This window comes from Ranitomeya variabilis, chromosome 4 (genome assembly GCF_051348905.1).
Source record: "Ranitomeya variabilis isolate aRanVar5 chromosome 4, aRanVar5.hap1, whole genome shotgun sequence".
Lineage (NCBI taxonomy): Eukaryota > Metazoa > Chordata > Amphibia > Anura > Dendrobatidae > Ranitomeya > Ranitomeya variabilis.
Window position 1 is genome coordinate 624,134,933 of NC_135235.1, and position 16,075 is coordinate 624,151,007.

At 42.3% G+C, this 16,075-nt stretch overlaps 1 protein-coding gene across 2 annotated transcripts in view; it reads right to left on the reverse strand.

Moving 5' to 3' along the window:
• PIK3R5 (phosphoinositide-3-kinase regulatory subunit 5) overlaps nt 1-16,075 on the reverse strand; it is a 102,533-nt gene that overhangs the window by 52,457 nt on the left and 34,001 nt on the right. The gene's annotated exons all lie outside the window — the stretch shown is intronic.

Sequence of the window (16,075 nt, forward strand, 5' to 3'; positions counted from 1 at the left end):
TGACCACATTTAAAGTGTAACATTAATATATCGCTACCCTTTAAAACCACTGAAGATTGTCTGGAATTTAGAGCAGGGCAAAAGTGCCCAGCAAACACATGAGACTCTGGTAGGCTCACCCGGGGAGGTTAATTAATGAAGCCACAGGTCAGAGTGAACACGTGGACCCAGAATGTTGGCGCAGCAATCTGGAAGGCACGTGGAACATTTAACACCCGGACCCCAGACTATACTGGATGGCAGAAAAACAAGCAAGACAGGAAACATCGGAAGCCAGAGAACCAGGAGGGCTGATGAAGAGGAAAACAGCAGGTCTGAAATAATACTCCGATGTAGGTAGCAGAATCCACAACAAATTGTAGCATAATGTGAACAGCATCTAATAACAGTTCATAATGCTTACAGCAAATGATGGATTAGCCAGCAGGTCACAGAATGAGCATGTTCACATCACTTAAGAGGCTTCTAATGCTCTAGCATATGCCCCATCCACTCTCATACTAAATGCAAGTTATAGAAACCACAGCAGACTGGAACATAAGGTGAACAGATACTAATAACAGTTTGTGATGCTTAAAGCAAATGATGGGTTAACTGTCAGCTTTCAGAAGCAGCAGTACCAAAAAGGGCAAACACAAGAGTCTGAGGAGATGACAGCAACAGAAGCAACTGAATGCTGGTAATCTCCAAACAATTGGCAACTGAACACATTACAGTCTCAATACTCAAACACGGGTGAGTCCAAATGGACATTGAAAGACCTGACATGAAGCCCAATAAAGAGTGGCAGCCACAGAGGAAGGGATCGGAGTTTGTCTGTAGGTCCTTTCACTATAGTACATGCACACATGCAAGTGCTGAATACTTCGGCCATATAATTTGAGTTATCAGTGGAGTTCTCAGGACCTAGACTATCATTGATTCCTTATCCTTTAAGGCAGTGTTCCCCAACTCCAGTCCTCAAGAGCCACCAACAGGTCATGTTTTCAGGATTTCCTTAGTATTTCACAGGTGATGGAATTATTGCCTGTGAAGGTGATGCAAATATCACCTGTGCAATACTAAGGAAATCCTGAAAACATGACCTGTTGGTGGCTCTTGAGGACCTGAGTTGGGGAGCACTGCGTTAAGGGATATTCCCTTCTTGAATGTTTATGGAATATTCCTCCATGTGCCGTGAATTCCTTATAGGTAATCCTAATTCGCCACAATGCATGTCCTGAGTGTAATCTATGTAATGTCACTCCCCATTGAAGTCTATATATATATTTACTATTTACATAGCTATAATCAACAGAAAAAGCTATGAAGGGCTGGTCAAGTTTTGTAAATTCATCCCTTGCACATTAAATAAACATAATGGACATTTAATTTGATATAGAATCATATGAAGTGTTGGCTCTATTACTTTTCCTTCCTGCATTCAACTAATAGCAATAGGAAATTAAGACTTCCTTTCCACTGTATTAAGCTTCCCTTTCCCGTGCTTCATACAATAAGCTAGCTCAACCTGACAGTGGGTCAAGTGGCTTTATATTCCTTGTCTGAACGGACCCATTCATAGTGACCGCAGAATGACAGGATTCCCAGGAGTGGGCACCAGGCCAGATCTGCAGGCATTAAACACCGCCTGCCCGGTATAAATCTTAAGGGAAAACACAGGATTTGTAGGTCTAAATTCATCTACAATGTGTAGATTTTTTTTGGTGCAGTTGTAGGAATAAGGAGGAATAAGAAATCTCAAACAATTTTTTCATGGCGCGATTGAAAAAGTCGGGCAGGGTTATGAAACTTGTACTTCAGTAAAGGTCATCTTGCCTTGGTCTACCACCAGACAAAGGTCCAAGCTAAGAACCAACATCTAGCTTGAACTGTGGCTTAGCTGAGAGGACAAAGCTCATGTTAAGAGCATCTGCACATCACTTTACAGCCTTCATTGCTCCAGCATATGACACTTCCACTCTCATACTATAAATTCAAGATGATATTGCATAGAAAAGCATTGATTACTAGTGCTCTTTTATCTGTATAAAAAATACCATCATATTCTGGCCTGCAAGAGTGTCAAAAAGACACTGTTTGGTGCTGCTTTCTGACAGCTTCCCGACAATGATAATGTTTATTTGACCGAGAAAAATTTAAGTTGATCGACCTATGTTTTTTTTTCAACCTATGTAATTATGCATGTATGTATATTCATTGCTTTATTCATTTTTAGACTCCCTCATATGCAGTTTTTCTCTAGTGGGAGTTTCTCTCTCAGTAATACATGCTGGATGTGAGGTCTGTGTCTCCATTCCATTAATATAGGCTAGATGTTAGGTTTTTGTGTCTCTCTCAGTAATACAGGCTGGATGTGAGGTTTCTTTTTCTCACAGTAATACAGGCTGGGTGTGAAGTCTTTGTGACCATCCAAGTAATATAGGCTGGATGAGAGGTCTGTGTCTATTTCCTAGTAGTACAGGATTGAAGTGAGCTATGTGTGTCTCTCTCAGTAATATAGGCTGCATTTGAGGTCTGTGTGGCCCTCCCAATAATATACAGTAGATTGGGTGAGAGGTCTGAGTTTATCTGTGTCCAGGGTGTTGTCTCCATTAATTAATATATCAACCTGGTTTCTCTGCCCTCCCTGAGACTGTACATACATTCTCTCTCACCTTTCTGGAGGTCTGTGTACAACCACCTCCTCCTTTCTGCTATATCTAAGGCTAGGGTCACACAACAGTACTTTCTCTCATCCGAGAAAATTGGGTTGATTATGCTAATCACATTCTGATCAGAATTTGATCAGTGTGTGATCATAGTGTGATCCAATTTTTCTGGATGAGAAGATGGAAACAAAATTCTCCATCTTCTCCATTCTGTCAGTCCATGAAAATTGGATTGCACTCTGATGCCATCTGAGCGCAGTCTAATATTTTCCACAGATTCACTCACTTGCGTGGCCGAGTGCGATATGAATATATGATGCAAATCAAGTATTCTGTGATTTTTTCCTTGGACAGACTCTGTCCAAGGAAAATATTGGACATGTGAACGGTTTTGTAGTATAACATTAGTCAGAATGCGATCCGATGTTTTGTGTGATCACTCTCGGACTCGAAATATGGTCATCTGCACGAGCCTTAACACTGACAGAAGGGAGAGCAGAAAGAGCCGTCAGGACTGATCCTGAGCTCCGCTGGATTTGTAACATTTTTACAGAGCTCAAACAAAATGGTAAAACTATTTTAATGAAGACTATTTAGAAAGTTGCTCAACTTTGTATTTAGGACGCACCACTGTGATGTGAGTGTGTATGTGCGCAGCCTAGATAAATAGAATTTGCTAAAAAGAATAAGAAACCACATTTTTTGCTATTGTGCGTGACTCTGGGGTATTGGAAATGGTCATGGTTATGGTTCAAGTAACCTTATTTTGCTTCAAGCTTATGATTGTCGTTTGTGTAAGATCTTTTTTCATCTTAGTGTAATGTTATTTTCAGTCCTCGAGAGAGGCAAATGAGAGATAAACATCTGCGCTCACAATTCTGTTTGTCAGACATCAAACCATCTTCAGCCCCGTTCATCCTGTTTAGTTTTGCGGCTCTGGTTTAATCTAGCTAGAGTATGCTGCTTTTTACAAAGGGACCGGCCCCATAGAGAAAAAAAATCACGCCTCAAACCACAAAACTGCCACATTCATATGTTGTTGTGTTAAAAATAAGCACAAAGTCTGTAGGACCCAGCTCTGCTGTTATACCATCTAGACTTGGCAGCAACATAGTACCGTATATGCCATAAAGCACTTCTTTTGAGGAAAAGCCCAACAATGATCACCCTTTTTGTATAGATAGTGTGAAAATGCACTACTCTTCCCATGGCAGTAATCCACTGGTAGATCACTGTGTTCCCTGCCCTGGCTATACAGAAACACTTTTTTTGGTGTAACTTTGGGTAACCGAGTAGAAAATGATCAGCTCAAAAATCTCAATGCAGAGGGCCGTGAGGAGACCAAAGAAAATGTAAGAACGAACAGAATCCTCCAATACTGATTTTCATAATAAAATAATTATTTTATTGAAGTACAAAATTATTTTTTTTTTAAAACATTAAAAGTTGGAGATGCAACTTAGCCACAAAGATGATGAGAAAAAAAGCAAACACTGGTCGTGATGATGATTTTGAAAACTAGATGAAATGACACAAGTTATACAAGGTAACGAACATCATATAATGACCCTACAGACAGTCTAAAGTAGGATGGAAATACCTCTATGATTTAGATACGGTAATATCAAATATAATACCACCTATAGTGGTCATAATAATCGTATAACCAATCTGAAGTACAGTATAAAGATTTAAGCAAAGTGCATAGTGCAAACAGGATCAATAGAGTATAAAAATGTATGTTATGTAAGAAAAATAACTCTATCTGTAAGTACAGTGTCCGGTTATTTAACAATTATGTCCGTTTTCATCTGAAGGCAAATATCTATTGAAGAAAAATTCACAGTATGATAAAATCATTAGAGTTCGTAGCCTTCAGAGGAAAACCAGAGAGAATGTGCACACCATAACTCGAGATGGTCAAATGAACCACAATAGATGCAGAGTGAATCTATCAGAGGCAAATTAAATACAACCTGTCTGAAGTCACATACCAGTGTACCCCAGTGTAACCAAGGACAATACATTAATCTCATCCAATTGGCAAGAACATAGAATACGCCATAAAGAACTTCTTTTGAGGAAAAGCCCAACAATGATCACCCCTTTTTGTATAGATAGTCTGAAAATGCACTACTATTCCCATGGCAGTAATCCACTGGTAGATCACAGTGTTCCCTACCCTGGCTATACAGAAACACTTTTTTTGGTGTAATTTTAGGTAACCGAAGACAATACATCAATCTCATCCAAAGTAATTTGGGTCACAATTTCAACTAAGAAACCTTTGGGAAATGAGAACGTCAAATAAAGTCTTGTCGTACAAGTCAAAAGTCGCTCTCTACAGGAAATTGTCGAGTTCTACTCCTAAACTTCATAGTACTAATGAATCACCCTCATATTTTGTATAGTTTAACTTTTTTGTTTGGATTTTCTTTTCTTTCATTAAAGGGAATCTGTCAGCAGGTTTTGCCACATAATCTCAGAGCAATATGATATAGGGACAGATACCCTGATTCCAGCAATGTGTCACTTACTGATCTGCTTCTGCAGTTTTGATAAAATTGCTGTTTTCTCTGCTGCAGATCTACAAGCTCTCTGAATACTGAGCTCTGTATAACCCTGCCCACACCACTGATTGTCAGCTGTGTGCTCTGTGCATAAGCAGAAAGCTGCCAATGAGCGCTGGGTGCGGTGTTACACAGAGAAGGAAGACTAGATGGCATGAGACAACTAGTCCTCTAGTGATAATCTCCTGATGGTAAAACACAACAATAAGCACCCCAGTAGGTGACACATCACTGGAATCGGTCTCTCAGCCTACCTCATGCTGCGCTCAGATTACGTAGCAAGAACCTGCTGACAGATTCTCTTTAAGGCCTAATTCAGACTTCCATTTTTCACCTTCACGTTGTGTTATTTTTCACGTATATAAAACTTTCCCATTATAGTTGACAGGGCTGTTCACATGTCTGTGTTTTTTGGCAACACAAATCAATTTGTCCATGACAGACAAAACTTGGCGGCATATGGATACCATCGGTGTGTTATCTGAGTGCTGACCATTTTTTTTTACTATTAAATAGGTAGGAGAAGCTTGGATTTTATTTTGGCATACAAGAAACACTCGATGGTAAAAATGGACATATTGGCTGAAAATCAGATCCGGCAAAACTGATGAAAAATGGTCTTTCATTTTGCCGTATGAGAGGAAAAAAAACCCAAATATCTCAATGATCAATAGATGAGTTTCAGGAAACATATTAAAGGATTCATTCATAGTGGTCTTACCACCCTCCATTTCACGGATTATCCTGGTGACTAAGTTCTGATTCACAGAAGACCAGTTGTGGAATGAAGCAGACGAGCAATTAGCAATGTGTTATCTGTTCTTAGAGATGCAGAAAGTAAGGAGGAGAAGGAAACCATACTCTGCCCACCATGACTTATGGGGTCACATTTCACAGTCATTGTGTGGTTGACTACGTAGACCCTCCCAACATCTCATTACTTTCTTTTGCATATAGGCCTCTGCACATAGATTTCTCTCCCCCTTGTCCATCTTTCACCGTCACTGTGGAGAAAGATGCGCTTTGAAGAAGTGAGGTTTCCTGTTCTGAGTCAACTCATCTCCAGTTCGAAGAAATCAGTACGTGGAGAGCGCGGAAGCAGATCTGAGATGTGACCACATGGTGGAATTGTCGTCTTTGATCGGAACGCTAAGCCAAGCTTATAAGGGTTGGAGAGGGGGAGGGGAAACACGTGCAATATATACTTAATTTGGGCTGACCACTCTACGAAGGTCATTTCTACTGTAAATGATAATTATCTTCTGTACGCAGAGGTTTGCAAGCAGTATCCTCCTGTATGAGCTGAAGAGAGAAGTCTTTGTTTTCGTCTAGAGCCACTCAAATAATTTGACCACATAGTTTATACTAGTTCTTGTAATGATGTTTCCACAACCCACAATATCTTTAGCTGTAGTTTGGATGACTGGTGGAAGTAGTATTCTCTTAAAGGGGACCCTTTTTAAATATAAAATATGGGAGACTTTTGAAAAAATAACCTTTAAACCCTTCACGACATCCTCCGTACATGTATGGCGCAAGACAGAAGGGGGGGGGGGGGGTTGAGCCTGCCGCATGCCAGACAGATCATAGCTGTGTAATACAGCCAGTACCTGCCACTGAAAATCGTGGGTGAGCTCAGCCTGCGATTGCTAACCTGTTATATGCCGCTGTCCATGGACAAATCTGCGCACCCATGATGTGATCGCGGGTCTCCGATGGATGGCTATGATAGCCTGGACCCCCACACTTGTCATTACAGAGCTCCTTTGAAATCCTGCCTGTGACCGAGCTTCAGGGCTGCCACAAGAGATTTCAGGGCCCCATACTGGCAACATTTTCAGGCCCCCTTGAGACTCCGCCCAGCCTCCACCTTCCACAGTTCCACAGCCCACTTTAGGAAAAATTCCCCTTCTGCACCACGTCCTCACACATTAACAGTTCTCATCGAACACCAGATCACATACATAGCCAGCAGCTTTTGTTTTGTCCAAAAGATTGTTACAGCCACCACCATGATAAGACAGATTCTTTTGGCCGGGCCGTACTCTACTCTAACCTGTTAAACATTTGTTAAAATACCCTATATTCTTTTCAGGTATAGTTTTATTTCTTTTTCTTTAGGGAAATGTGTAACATACATTTTTTAAAATGACCGAATAATTCCACATACATGGGACAAATACTGTCACACCATGGCCGAACCACATATTACCACCACATAGTGACCAAATAATACCTCATACAAGGAACAAACACCACCACACCATGACCAGACCACATATTACCACCACATAGTGACCAAATAATGCCTCCTCACCAGGCCCCATATGCCAGTAAGGGCAGTAATGCCCTGAAGACAACCCTGCAGGTCTTCAAACAAAACTGTAATTTTCACTATATGCAGCAATGATGTGGCATCGCTGTATATAGCACAGCTTCAAGTCCCCTAAAGGGACTATTAAAAACAGTGAAAAGTAAACAACATTTTTTGGTAAAAAATATGAGAAAAGTTCAAATCCCCCCTTTTGCCCCTTAAAAATACGCAATTCAAGTCCCCTAAAATGACTATTAAAAACATTGAAAAGTAAAAAAGTGTTAACAAAAAACAAAAACAGAACATAAGTTAGAATTTCCCCCACTTTTACCCTATTAAAAAAGGATATATATATATATATATATATATATATATATATATATATATATATATATATAATACACATATTTGGTATTGCTGTGTTCAGAAAAGTGCAATCTATCAAAATATAAACATTATTAACCCAATCGATACACACCATAAAAGGGAGACAAAATCAAGAACACCAAAATTATGTTATTTTGGTCTCTGAAATTCCATAAAAAATGCTGCAACAAGCGATCAAAACGTCACATATATCCCCAAATAATATCAATAAAAACATCATCTCGTCTCATAAAAAATATGTAATTACACAGCTCCATCAACCGAAAAAAAAAAACACTATTGGTCTCGGAAATTTGATATACAACCACAACAATGTTGGGGGGTAACCTGATTTTTTTCACCTCTAAAATAATAAAAACATTAAACATTTTTGATATCACTGTAATCGTATCGATGAGGAGAATCATATTTCCAGGTCATTTTTTACCACAAAATATACACCCTAAAAACAGTTCTCAAAAAACAATTTTAGAATTGTGTTTTTTTCACAATTTCTATCTACTTGGAGTTTTTTTCCTGTTTTAAAATAGATTATGCAAGAAAGCGAATGGTGCCACTCAAAAGTACAACTACGGTAGTCTCCCCAAAAACAAGCCCTCGTATGTCTATATGGACAGAAAAATAAAAGAGGCTATTTTCCTTATTGTAATCCCATAAATGGTTCCATATTGGTATCTTTGATCTTATACTCCTGATTGAAAATGGTCCTTTAACCCCAGAGATTTTTACGGTGTTGTGTTTTCGTCTTTCGCTCCCCTCCTTCCCAGAGCTACAACTTTTCTATTTTTCCGTATAAATAAAGTATATGGCCATGTGAGGGCTTGTATTTTGCGGGACGAGTTGTGCTTTTGAACAACACCATTGGTTTTACCATGTTTTGTACTAGAAAACATGAAAAAAATTCCAAGTGTGGTGAAATTGCAAAAAAACGTGCAATCCCACACTTGTTTATTGTTTGGCTTTTGGGCTAGCTTCACTAAATGCTAAAACCGACCTGATATTATGATTCTCCAGGTCATTTTGAGTTAATAGACACCAAACATGTCTAGTTTCTTTGTTACCTAAGTGGTGAAAAAAAATTCCAAACTTTGCTAGAAATTTATTTATTTATTTTTTTTTTTTTTTCACTTTTGGCATGCTTCAATAGAATAGAAGCTGCCACAACTAGACCGGCTCTGCTACATAGAGGCGATGCTCAGATTGCCTCTATGCTCCAGAATTACAGACTTGCTATGAATGCCGACCAAAGGGTGGCACTCATAGCAATCCGGCGTCAACAACCATAGAGGTTGTCATGCCGACGCACCAATGACCCTTGATCATGTGACGGTTCGCGCATTTCCTGCCGGATGGCTGGAAGCGCTTGTTAAAGGGAACCTGTCACCTCGTTTTTTCGGTATGAGATAAAAATACTGTTAAATAGGGCCTGAGCTGTGCATTACAATAGTGTAGTTTGTGGACCCCGATTCCCCACCTATGCTGCCGAAATACGTTACCAAAGTAGTAGTTTTCGCCTGTCAATCAGGCTGGTCAGGTCGGATGGGCGTGGTGTCTTCCCCCAGATCTTGCGTAGTTTTCCGTTGGTGGCGTAGTGGTGTGCGCATGTCCAAGGTCCCGAATCCTGCACAGGGGTGTGAAAATAGCAGCGATGTCCGTTATTCCATTGGTGGTCGGTGGGCGCGGCCATCTTGCTTTGGCCGCGCGTGCGCAGAAGCGGCGCTCTGCTGGCCGCGGCTTCAGGAAAATGGCCGCGGGCATCCGCGCGTGCGCAGAAGGCTAGCGCGGCGGCAATTTTCGTGAAGCAGAGTTCGCATCTCGGCTTCACGAAAATGGCCGCCGCGATAGCCATCTGCGCACGCGCGGATGCCCGCGGCCATTTTCCTGAAGCCGCGGCCAGCAGAGCGCCGCTTCTGCGCACGCGCGGACATAGCAAGATGGCCGCGCCCACCGATCACCAATGGAATAACGGACATCACTGCTATTTTCACACCCCTGTGCAGGATTCGGGACCTTGGACATGCGCAAACCACTACGCCACCAACGGAAAACTACGCAAGATCTGGGGGAAGACACCACGCCCATCTGACCAGACCAGCCTGATTGACAGGCGAAAACTACTACTTTGGTAACGTATTTCGGCAGCATAGGTGGGGAATCGGGGTCCACAAACTACACTATTGTAATGCACAGCTCAGGCCCTATTTAACAGTATTTTTATCTCATACCGAAAAAACGGGGTGACAGGTTCCCTTTAAATGCTGCTGTCAGAGTTTGACAGCGGCATTTAACTAGTTAATAGGTGCGGGTGGGTCGTGATTCCACCCGCACCTATTGTGGGCACATGTCAGCTGTTCAAAACAGCAGGCATATCCCGGCTTTGATGCGGGTACAGTTGGTACAAATATAATTTGTGTATCTCCTGTATATAATTATATATGTAGAGCTGGAATAACCTGGGTATCCTCTGTATATAATTCTATATGTACAGCTGGTACAACCTGGGTATCCTCTGTATATAATTATACATGTACAGCTGGTATAACCTGGGTATCTCCTGTATATAATTATATATGTACAGCTGGTATAACCTGGGTATCCTCTGTGTATAATTATACATGTACAGCTGGTATAACCTGGGTATCTCCTGTATATAATTATATATGTACAGCTGCTATAACCTGGGTATCTCCTGTATATAATTATATATGTACAGCTGCTATAACCTGGGCATCCTCTGTATATAATTCTATATGTACAGCTGGTACAACCTGGGTATCCTCTGTATATAATTATACATGTACAGCTGGTATAACCTGGGTATCTCCTGTATATAATTATATATGTACAGCTGCTATAACCTGGGTATCTCCTGTATATAATTATATATGTACAGCTGCTATAACCTGGGTATCTCCTGTATATAATTATATATGTACAGCTGCTATAACCTGGGCATCCTCTGTATATAATTTTATATGTACAGCTGGTACAACCTGGGTATCCTCTGTATATAATTATACATGTACAGCTGGTATAACCTTGGTATCTCCTGTATATAATTATATATGTACACCTGGTATAACCTGGGTATCTCCTGTATATAATTATACGTGTACAGCTGCTATAACCTGGGTATCTCCTGTATATAATTATATATGTACAGCTGCTATAACCTGGGCATCCTCTGTATATAATTCTATATGTACAGCTGGTACAACCTGGGTATCCTCTGTATATAATTATACATGTACAGCTGGTATAACCTGGGTATCCTCTGTGTATAATTATACATGTACAGCTAGTATAACCTGGGTATCTCCTGTATATAATTATATATGTACACCTGGTATAACCTGGGTATCTCCTGTATATAATTATACATGTACAGCTGGTATAACCTGGGTATCTCCTGTATATAATTATACATGTACAGCTGGTATAACCTGGGCATCTCTTGTTTATATTTATGTATGTACAACTGGTATAACCTGGGTATCTTCTGTATATAATTATATATGTACACCTGGTATAACCTGGGTATCTCCTGTATATAATTATACGTGTACAGCTGGTATAACCTGGGTATCTCCTGTATATAATTATACATGTACAGCTGGTATAACCTGGGCATCTCTTGTTTATATTTATGTATGTACAACTGGTATAACCTGGGTATCTCCTGTATATAATTATATATGTACACCTGGTATAACCTGGGTATCTCCTGTATATAATTATACGTGTACAGCTGGTATAACCTGGGTATCTCCTGTATATAATTATACATGTACAGCTGGTATAACCTGGGCATCTCTTGTTTATATTTATGTATGTACAGCTGGTATAGCCTGTGTATCCTCTGTATATAATTATACATGTACAGCTGGTATACCTGGGTATCTCCTGTATATAATTATATATGTACAGCTGGTATAACCTGCGTATCTCCTGTATATACATGTAATTATACATGTACAGCTGGTATAACCTGGGTATCTCTTGTTTATATTTATGTATGTACAGCTGGTATAGCCTGTGTATCTTCTGTATATATTTATATATGTACAGCTGGTATAACCTGGGTATCTCCTGTATGTAATTATACATGTACACCTGGTATAACCTGGGTATCTCCTGTATATAATTATATATGTATAGCTGGTATAACCTGGGTATCTCCAGTATATAATTATACATGTACAGCTGGTATAACCTGGGTATCTCCTGTATATAATTATATATGTACAGCTGCTATAACCTGGGTATCTCCTGTATATAATTATACATGTTATGTGCAAAAAGAGAAAAAAGAGCATGAACCGCACATCCCAAAATCATACGTTGATCTAAAGCCGCTAGGCAAAAATTTAAATACTGAACATGAGGTTTTCAGTTTAACATTCTGATCAGACTGTATGAAGCCCACTGCCCCTTCACGGCAAACCTCGTAGTGGGTCCTAACGCCCTAACGGAGCGGAGCCGTGCGGCGACCACCGCCGCAGCGGCCATGCACCAGCAGGGCGGACGGTCTAGCCCATTTTGGCTCTCACTGAAGAGCTGGAGGAAGGTGAGTTGAAATGCTCCCTTCATTTTGGTGCTGGTGCTGTGTGGCGGCCATTGTTGCTGTGGCTTTGTGCTGGTGGGGCGGCGCGGTCTGGAGTCTTGGGGACTCAGTCTCGCAGCATGGGTGCTGTGGGGCAACAGGCCGTCTGCCCTGCTGGTGCATGGCCGCTGCGGCGGTGGTCGCCGCATGGCTCCGCTCCGTTAGGGCGTTAGGACCCACTACGAGGTTTGCCGTGAAGGGGCAGTGGGCTTCATACAGTCTGATCAGAATGTTAAACTGAAAACCTCATGTTCAGTATTTAAATTTTTGCCTAGCGGCTTTAGATCAACGTATGATTTTGGGATGTGCGGTTCATGCTCTTTTTTTTCTTTTTGCACATAATTATACATGTACAGCTGGTATAACCTGGGTATCTCTCGTTTATATTTATGTATGTACAGCTGATATACTTTCTTGTATACTAGGATAACCTGGGCATATCCATGCATAGTCCTATTAATGGTGATGTGGCGGTACATACAGCGTACACTACAGTAGCGGATGTTATATTAGGACACACACTCATTTGCTGTAATTTGAATAGATACACTGGTCTTGGCGCTGTTTTCCTGAGTGGGCAGGCCACAGAGGCTTTGTATGGTGTTTTTTACACACTTACGGTACCACTTCTCCTTTTCCACAATGGAGCTATTAATAGTGTAATTCACTGGAAGACTAAGCAGGAAGTAGACTTGGAAATAATCCCCTTTAGGTGATTGCATGCACGGCATTTTAATTGCGCTCGACTGCTGAATGACTTATAATACTTTTATTAGGAGGACGATGTTGGTGTTTAAATAACAATTAATTTACATATAGAAATTTTCCACTGTTTGATCGATTAGTATTTCAGCTCAAATTCTTTGTCTAGTTGATTTGAATATTTAATGATGAACTTCCTGTGATGAAGTTCTAATTATCTTTAGTGACCACTAGGGGGAGTTACGTGCCTAATGTTTACATACTAAACTTAGCCCCCTCTAGTGGTAACTGAGGGTAGCTACAATTTTATCAGCCCTATATAGGTAATTTGAAGTCAATTAAGAGGAGGATCACAGGGCTTTGGTTTGATGGCTATGAACTACTGATTTTTCCGCGGGAACAGGCTCCTGCAAATCTTTATTGATCAAATGTATATATTATGACTTTTTGAGGGAGCCTATCACTTTGGAGAACACTATTAACCGGCAGATATAGGCACTTGTATGATTGCAAGCTGGCGGCTCTGGGGAGGAATAAAGTTCATTTTCTCCTTGGAACAACAATGCTAGAGCGCCAGTGCACAGGAGAACAGCAGCGCTGGAGAGCAGCAGGGCTGGAGCACGAGAAAGCAGCAGCACAGAAGGGCAGCAGCGCTGGAGCACAGGAGAGCAGCAATGATGGAGTGCTGGAGCACAAGAGAGCAGCAGGGCTGGAGAACAGGAGAGCAGCAGGGCTGGAGAACAGGAGAGCAGCAGGGCTGGAGAACAGGAGAGCAGCAGGGCTGGAGCACAAGAGAGCAGCAGGGCTGGAGAACAGGAGAGCAGCAGGGCTGGAGAACAGGAGAGCAGCAGGGTTGGAGAACAGGAGAGCAGCAGGGCTGGAGAGCAGCAGGGCTGGAGCACAAGAGAGCAGCAGGGCTGGAGAACAGGAGAGCAGCAGGGCTGGCGAGCAGCACGGCTGGAGCACAGGAGAGCAGCAGGGCTGGAGCACAGGAGAGCAGCAGGGCTAGAGCACAAGAGAGCAGCAGGGCTGGAGCACAGGAGAGCAGCAGGGCTGGAGCACAGGAGAGCAGCAGGGCTGGAGCACAGGAGAGCAGAGGGGCTGGAGCACAGGAGAGGAACAGGGCTGGAGCGCAGGAGAGCAGCAGGGCTGGAGCACAGGAGAGCAGCAGGGCTGGAGCACAGGAGAGCAGAGGGGCTGGAGCACAGGAGAGCAGCAGGGCTGGAGAACAGGAGAGCAGCAGGGCTGGCGAGCAGCACGGCTGGAGCACAGGAGAGCAGCAGGGCTGGAGCACAGGAGAGCAGCAGGGCTAGAGCACAAGAGAGCAGCAGGGCTGGAGCACAGGAGAGCAGCAGGGCTGGAGCACAGGAGAGCAGCAGGGCTGGAGCACAGGAGAGCAGAGGGGCTGGAGCACAGGAGAGCAACAGGGCTGGAGCGCAGGAGAGCAGCAGGGCTGGAGCACAGGAGAGCAGCAGGGCTGGAGCACAGGAGAGCAGAGGGGCTGGAGCACAGGAGAGCAGCAGGGCTGGAGAACAGGAGAGCAGCAGGGCTGGAGCACAGGAGAGCAGCAATGATGGAGTGCTGAAGCACAGGAGAGCAGCAGGGCTGGAGAACAGGAGAGCAGCAGCCCTGGAGCACAGGAGAGCAGCAGCACTGGAGCACAGGATAGCAGCAGTGATGGAGTGCTGGAGCACAGGAGAGCAGCAGCGCTGGAGCACAGGATAACAGCAGTGATGGAGCACAGGATAGCAGCAGTGATGGAATGCCAGAGTACGGGAGATCAACAGTGTTGGAGTGCCAATACACAAGAAAGCAGCAGTGCTGGCGCACAGGAGACAGTAGCACTAGAGCAGAGAAAAGAAAGCAGCTGTGATGGAGTGCCGGAACGGAAGAGAGCAACAGCAGTGATTGAGTCCTGAAGCAAAAGAGATCAGCAGCGCTGGAGTACAGAAGAGCAGCAGCGCTGGAGCACAGAATAGCAACAGTGATAGAGTGCTGGAGCACAAGAGAGCAGCAACATTGGAGCACAGGAGAGCAGTAGTGATGGAGTGCCAGAGTACAGGAGAGCAACAGCACTGGAGTATGGGAAAAGAACAGTGATTGAGTGCTGGAGCAGAAGAGAGCAGCAGCGCTGGAGCACAGGAGAGTAGCAGGGCTGGAGAACTCTTTAACCCCTTCACCCTGAAGCCTGTTTTCACCTTCCTGACCAGGCCATTTTTACAATTCTGACCACTGTCACTTTATGAGTTCATAACTCTGGAACGCTTCAACGGATCCCACTGATTCTGAGAATTTTTTCTCGTGACATATTGTACTTCATGATAGTGGTAAAATATCTTTGCTATGACTTGTGTTTATTTGTGAAAAAAATGGAAATTTGGCAAAAAATTTAGCAATTTTCAATCTTTTGAATTTTTATGCCCTTAAATCAGAGAGTCATATCGCACAAAATAGTTAATGAATAACATTTCCCACAAGCCTACTTTACATCAGCGCATTTTGAAACATAATTATTTTTTGCGATTTCTCATTTTTACAACAAAATTTGCAAAACCATTTTTTTAGGGACCACCTCACATTTGAAGTGACTTTGAGGGGCCTATATGACAGAAAATGCCCAAAAGTGACACCGTTCTAAAAACTGCACCCCTCAAGGTGCTTAAAACCACATTCAAGAAGTTTATTAACCCTTCAGGTGCTTCACAGGAATTTTTGGAATGTGAAAGGAAAGAAATAAACATTTACTTTTCTTTCACAAAAATTTTCTTTTAGACCTAATTTTTGTTGCTTTCGCAAGGGTAACAGGAGAAAATGGACTATATAATTTGTTGTGCAATTTCTCCTGAGC